Source organism: Mobula birostris, chromosome 4 (genome assembly GCF_030028105.1).
Source record: "Mobula birostris isolate sMobBir1 chromosome 4, sMobBir1.hap1, whole genome shotgun sequence".
In the NCBI taxonomy this organism is placed as follows: domain Eukaryota; kingdom Metazoa; phylum Chordata; class Chondrichthyes; order Myliobatiformes; family Myliobatidae; genus Mobula; species Mobula birostris.
Window position 1 is genome coordinate 76,226,143 of NC_092373.1, and position 6,873 is coordinate 76,233,015.

Sequence of the window (6,873 nt, forward strand, 5' to 3'; positions counted from 1 at the left end):
TTTCCCAAAATGAACATTGATGAAATATAGTTTTTCAGTTCATCTGCTATTTTGTTGTCCCCCATTACTACCTTTCCAGCAGTCTGATATCTACTCTCACCTCTCTTTTACATTTCATGTATCTGAAGAAACATAATGGATAATATTTCTCCATAGTAAGTAAGAAATTTGTATTTGAGATCCGGTGCTAGTCATTACAACTTTAAACAAAACATATACTTCAATAAGCCTAAAATATTTTCAGTAAAACATTAATTCAGAGCCTGCAACAGATTTTGGAAAGACAGAATACAAGTTATTTTGTAGTAGTAGAGAAGATGTTGGAGGGATGAGTAGAACAAAGGGAATATCTCTGATATAGTGAAGCCAAATGAGTTAGAGCAGTCTCTTTGTCTATTTAGTGATAGTAATAGTAAGGCTGTGGGATGTGCCCATCAGGTCAAATTCTACTAATGGAGGAAGATCCCTTGTTATGTGTTGTTGATAGGATTGTTGGCTATGCATTTTTCAAACTAAAATTATTTCAGGTTTTTTTCAGACTTCCAACACCTGCATTATTTTTCATTTTTACTTACGAAATTTGTCTCCTCTATTTTTGGCTCTAAAGAAAAATATCACTCGTTAATTTATCTCCCAGTATTGTTATGATATTTCCACACTGTTGCTGTTAATCTGTTTTAAAAGATGGGATTCAATGTCCCCTGAAGTTCCATAATCAATCTGAAAACTTCCACACTTAGCAAGTACAGTAAAAATCTCCAGGCTTGGTTGAAGTATCCCACAGAAAATAAAACTGGTAGATTGCCATAATAAGTTTTGAAAGTTCAGCTATAGTTAAACTTCCACAGTGATGAATTAGAACGCATGAAGATAAGACAAAACAGGTGTTGGCTAACACTCACAGTGTATAGTATCTCATTGAGTCACCATTAGTTCAGTACTCTACAAAAAACAGGATATATCTGGTGGTTATACACCATTAATAATCACAGGGAAAGATCGTCATATCACCATTAATCTTCTGTATCCATTATTTAATAGACAGCCTTTTGGCTGTCACCTACCTTTGATGTGTGACAAAAGATATTACAACCATATATATTAGCTTATCAGTTAAGCTTTCTGTCCAAATACTGTGTTATGCCCTGATGTTATCTTTGCCATTTTAGGGAAGTACATACTGAATTCCTTTTCACACAGTCCCTTGGGATTGAAGATGAATTTCTTACATTCTGGTTTTGTGAGTTTTGACTGAAAATCCCATTGGTTCTTCCACAGATGGAACAGAAGATGCCTGGGGTGAATTGTTGGGTAGTTTGTGAGGCAATTCTGCCATTTACATAGGGTTTCTATGGTGGACAGATGTGTGGACTCAAGATTCTAAATATCATTCCAAATGCTTTTCCTCCACTGTTAACAGTGATGGACTAGGAACTGCAAAAAATCTTCAAGGATGCTACCTGCTGTTGGTAGTCCAGATCTTGGAAAAGGTATCCCAAAAGTCCAAAAGGAGATCCCAATTTCATTGAAAATCTGCATTAAACAATGCTGTAGAATTGTCAAAACAGGTTTCAGTCTTTCTCACAGCAGTATTGTACCTTACAAAACCAATAACCAATAGCTGATCAACCTGCAACCAATGGTGAACTCTTCAACATTCCAGAACTAAGGTCACCCAACCTCAGTTGCTGCAGTCTACAGATCTACAGACCATATTTGCATTGGCTAACCATTGGAGGCTGGGTTTCAAACCTATGGCAAGAAGATAAGCATCTACGAGAAAACTTTCCTCCATCAGCCTGTCTCTGATATACAACGCTGTCTTTGACAATGAAGGTTCACAATGCAACTCGGGAATAAGGGGACCACTTCTCATATTTTTCATATGAGCCAACTCTCAGCAAAAGCAGACAGCTATGATATAATTCATCATCTCCTTCAATATACTCGCAGATCCTTTGTTCAATTGCGGAAAAAAACAGATGTTTCAAGGTAAAGATCTCAGATCTGTTACAAAACTCCAAAATACATAGAAACATAGATATCTACAACACATTACAGGCCCTTCAGCCCAGAACCTTGTGCCAACCATGTAACCCACACTAAAATCTGCCTAGAGTTTTCCTACCGCATAGCCCTCTATTTTCCTAAGCTACATGTACCTGTCTAAGAGGCTCTAAAAAGGCCCAATTGTATTCACCTCTACCACCTTCACTGGCAGTGCATTCCACGCACCCACAACTCTCCATGTGAAAAACGCACCTCTGACATCGCCCTTGTACCTCTGTCTGTCACACACACAAATAAAACTGGTGTACTGATATGATGGAAATGGACGGTTTGAATATTGCATTAAATCAGTTCAGAACTTTATTTTTAATGGAAGCATTAGGCTATATTGAACTTCTCTGCCATGAAAATGGGTGTGAATTAATTGACAGAAGAGAAAAACTGTCAACCAAAATGTATATTTCAGAATGCCACTATCTCTGGGATATATCATCAGTTGAATTTATTTTTTTAAAGAAAGGCCCAAGTAGCAAGTATGATAGAATAAAAAAACTTGTTGTTATGGAAAGTTTCAACACGATTCCTGCCATTGTGATCTGTACTTGTAAATACTGTATACAGAGGAAGTTTGCTGAAGTTTTTTTCAAGAAGTTCTTGCATTTTACCAGATAAATTTAGGCAACAGCTACAAAACTGTGGAAAAATTGTGCCATAATTACAGCTGCAAAGTTTTTTCTTGAAAATTTAAAAATAAATACATGTTAAGTAAATATTATTATCTGCAGAATTTGGAATAGTTATTTTCATTATTGTGAAGGAATTTGTGATTTACAATTTGTCCAATCTTTCTCAAAGACCTCTGTCATTGTTTCACCAAAACTAATTTCACCACAAATGGAACTGTATGGAAATTAGTAACGCAAACACGAGGAAATCTGCAGATGCTGGAATTTCAAGCAACACACATCAAAGTTGCTGGTGAACACAGCAGGCCAAGCAGGATCTCCAGGAAGAGGTACAGTCGACGTTTCTGGCCGAGACCCTTCGTCAGGACTAACTGAAGGAAGAGCTAGTAAGAGATTTGAAAGTGGGAGGGGGAGGGGAAATCCGATATGATAGGAGAAGACAGGAGTGGGAGGGATGGAGCCAAGAGCTGGACAGTTGATTGGCAAAAGGGATATGAGAGGATCATGGGACAGGAGGCCCAGGGAGAAGGAAAAGTGGGGGGGGGGGAGAAACCAGAGGATGGGCTATAGTGAGAGGGACAGAGGGAGAAAAAGGAGAGAGAGAAAAAGAATGTGTGTATATAAATAAATAAATAACGGATGGGGTACGAGGGGGAGGTGGGGCATTAGCGGAAGTTTGAGAAGTCAATGTTCATGCCATCAGGTTGCAGGCTACCCAGACCCAGCCTTGAATCCGAGCTCTCAAGATTCCAGCCTTGAACTCCAGGCCGGGTCAACATGTGCTGCTATTGTGACTCACGTCTCCCCTTCCCCCACCACCAATCTGCAACCCCGTCTCCCTCACATTTCATCATCTACTCCTGGGCCCTCAGGGGCTCCATCTTCCTCCCACCCCAACCCTCCCCTCTCCACTGACACTACCAGCCTCCCCCCTCCCCCCTCTGATCCCACTTCTCATCCGTGCTGGGTCTTTACCATCCCCATCGACCTTCAACTGTCTGAGGCAGAACGCTCTGTCCTCAGTAAGGGCCTCACCTTTGTCCCCCTTCACCCACACCTCAGCGAGTTCCGCGATCGCCATGACACTGAACTCTTCTTCCGCCGGCTCTGTCTTTGACCCTTCTTCTTCGGCAAGGACTCTCCCACCCCCACCGATGACCCCTTCTCCCATCTTCAACCCTCCTCCTCTTCATGGACACCCCGCTCTGGATCTCTTTATTGCTAACTGCCGACGGAACATCAACCGTCTCGACTTCACCGCACCTTGTTCCCATTACAACCTCACTCCTTCCGAACGCTCTGCTCTCCACTCCCTCCGTACTAATCCTAACCTTATTATTAAACCCGCCGACAAGGGGGGGTGCTGTTGTAGTCTGGCGTACTGACCCCTACCATGCCAAGGCACAGCGACAACTCGCGGATACCTCCTCTTATTTACCCCTTGATCATGACCCCACTAAGGAGCACCAGGCCATTGTCTCCCACACCATCACCGACTTTATCTGCTCAGGGGATCTACCAACATTATAGTTCCCACACCCTGCACTTCCCGTTTCTACCTCCTACCCAAGATCCACAAACCTGCCTGTCCAGGTAGACCCATTGTCTCAGCTTGCTCCTGCCCCACTGAACTCGTTTCTGCATACCTCGACACTGTTTTATCCCCCCTTGTTCAATCCCTTCCTACCTATGTTCGTGATACTTCTCATGCTCTGAAACTTTTCGATGATTTTAAGTTCCCATGGCCCCTACTGCTTTATTTTCACCATTTTACCAGGAAAGTGGCAGAAGGGAAGGCAGTGGATATTGTCTACATGGACTTCAGTAAGGCCTTTGACAAGGTCCCGCTTGGGAGGTTAGTTAGGAAAATACACTCGCTAGGTATAGATGGAGAGGTGGTAAATTGGATTAGACATTGGCTGAATGGAAGAAGCCAAAGAGTGGTAGTAGAGAATTGCTTCTCCGAGTGGAGGCCTGTGACTAGTGGTGTGCCATAGGGATCAGTGCTGGGTCCATTGTTATTTGTCATCTATATCAATGATCTGGATGATAATGTGGTAAATTGGATCAGCAAATTTGCTGAGGATACAAAGATTGGAGGTGTAGTAGACAGTGAGGAAGGTTTTCAGAGCCTGCAGGGGGACTTGGACCAGCTGGAAAAATGGGCTGAGAAATGGCAGATGGAGTTTAATACAGACAAGTGTGAGGTATTGCACGTTGGAAGGACAAACCAAGGTAGAACATATAGGGTTAATCGTAAGGCACTGAGGAGTTCAGTAGAACAGAGGGATCTGGGAATACAGATACAAAATTCCCTAAAAGTGGCGTCACAGGTAGATAGGGTCGTAAAGAGAGCTTTTGGTACATTGGCCTTTATTGATCAAAGTATTGAGTATAAGAGCTAGAATGTTATGATGAGGTTGTATAAGGCATTGGTGAGGCCAAATCTGGAGTATTGTGTTCAGTTTTGGTCACCAAATTACAGGAAGGATATAAGTAAGGTTGAAAGAGTGCAGAGAAGGTTTACAATGATGTTGCTGGGACTTGAGAAACTCAGTTACAGAGAAAGGTTGAATAGGTCAGGACTTTATTCGATGGAGTATAGAAGAATGAGGGGAAATTTGATAGAGGTATATAAAATTATGATGGGTATAGATAGAATGAATGCAAGCAGGCTTTTTCCACTGAGGCAAGGGGAGAAAAAAAACAGAGGACATGGGTTAAGGGTGAGGGGGGAAAAGTTTAAAGGGAACATTAGTAGGGGCTTCTTCACACAGAGAGTGGTGGGAGTATGGAATGAGCTGCCAGGCGAGGTGGTAAATGCGGGTTATTTTTTAACATTTAAGAATAAATTAGATAGATACATGGATGGGAGGTGTATGGAGGGATATGGTCCGTGTGCAGGTCAGTGGGACTAGGCAGAAAGTGGTTTGGCACAGCCAAGAAGGGCCAAAAGGCCTGTTTCTATGCTGTAGTTTTTCTATGGTTTCTATGGATGTCCAGTCCCTATATACTTCCATCCCCCATCAGGAAGGTCTCAGAGCTCTCCGCTTCTTTCTGGATGCCAGACCTAACCAGTTCCCCTCTACCACTACTCTCCTCTGTCTAGCGGAATTAGTCCTTACTCTGAATAATTTCTCCTTTAGCTCCTCCCACTTCTTCCAAACTAAAGGTGTAGCCATGGGCACCCATATGGGTCCAGGTATGCCTGCCTTTTTGTTGGCTTTGTGGAACAATCTATGTTCCAAACTTATTCTGGTATCTGTCCCCCACTTTTCCTTCGCTACATCGATGACTACATTGGCGCTGCTTCCTGCACGCATGCTGAGCTCGTTGACTTCATTAACTTTGCCTCCAATTTTCACCCTGCCCTCAAGTTTACCTGGTCCATTTCTGACACCTCCCTCCCCTTTCTAGATCTTTCTGTCTCTATCTCTGGAGACAGCTTATCCACTGATGTCTACTATAAGCCTACTGACTCTCACAGCTATCTGGACTATTTCTTTTCTCACCCTGTCTATTGTAAAAATGCTATCCCCTTCTCGCAATTCCTCCACCTCCGCCGCATCTGCTCTCAGGATGAGGCTTTTAATCCCAGGATGAAGGAGATGTCCTCCTTTTTTAAAGAAAGGGGCTTCCTTTCCTCCACCATCAACTCTGCTCTCAAACACATCTCCCCCATTTCACGTACATCTGCTCTCACTCCATCCTCCTGCCACGCCACTAGGAATAGGGTTCCCCTGGTTCTCACCTACCACACCACCAGCCTCCGGGTCCAACATATTATTCTCCGTAACTTCCGCCACCTCCAACGGGATCCCACCACTAAGCACATCTTTCCCTCCCCCCCCCGCTTTCCGCAGGGATTGCTCCCTACGCGACTCCCTTGTCCATTCGTCCCCCCATCCCTCCCCACTGATCTCCCTCCTGGCACTTATCCTTGTAAACGGAACAAGTGCTACACATGCCCTTATACTTCCTCCCTCACTACCAGTCAGGGCCCCAGACAGTCCTTCCAGGTGAGGCGACACTTTACCTGTGAGTCGGCTGGGGTGATATACTGTGTCCAGTGCTCTTGATGCGGCCTTCTATATATTGGCAAGACCTGACGCAGACTGGGGGATTGTTTCACTGAACACCTACACTCTGTCTGCCAGAGAAAGCAGGATCTCCCAGT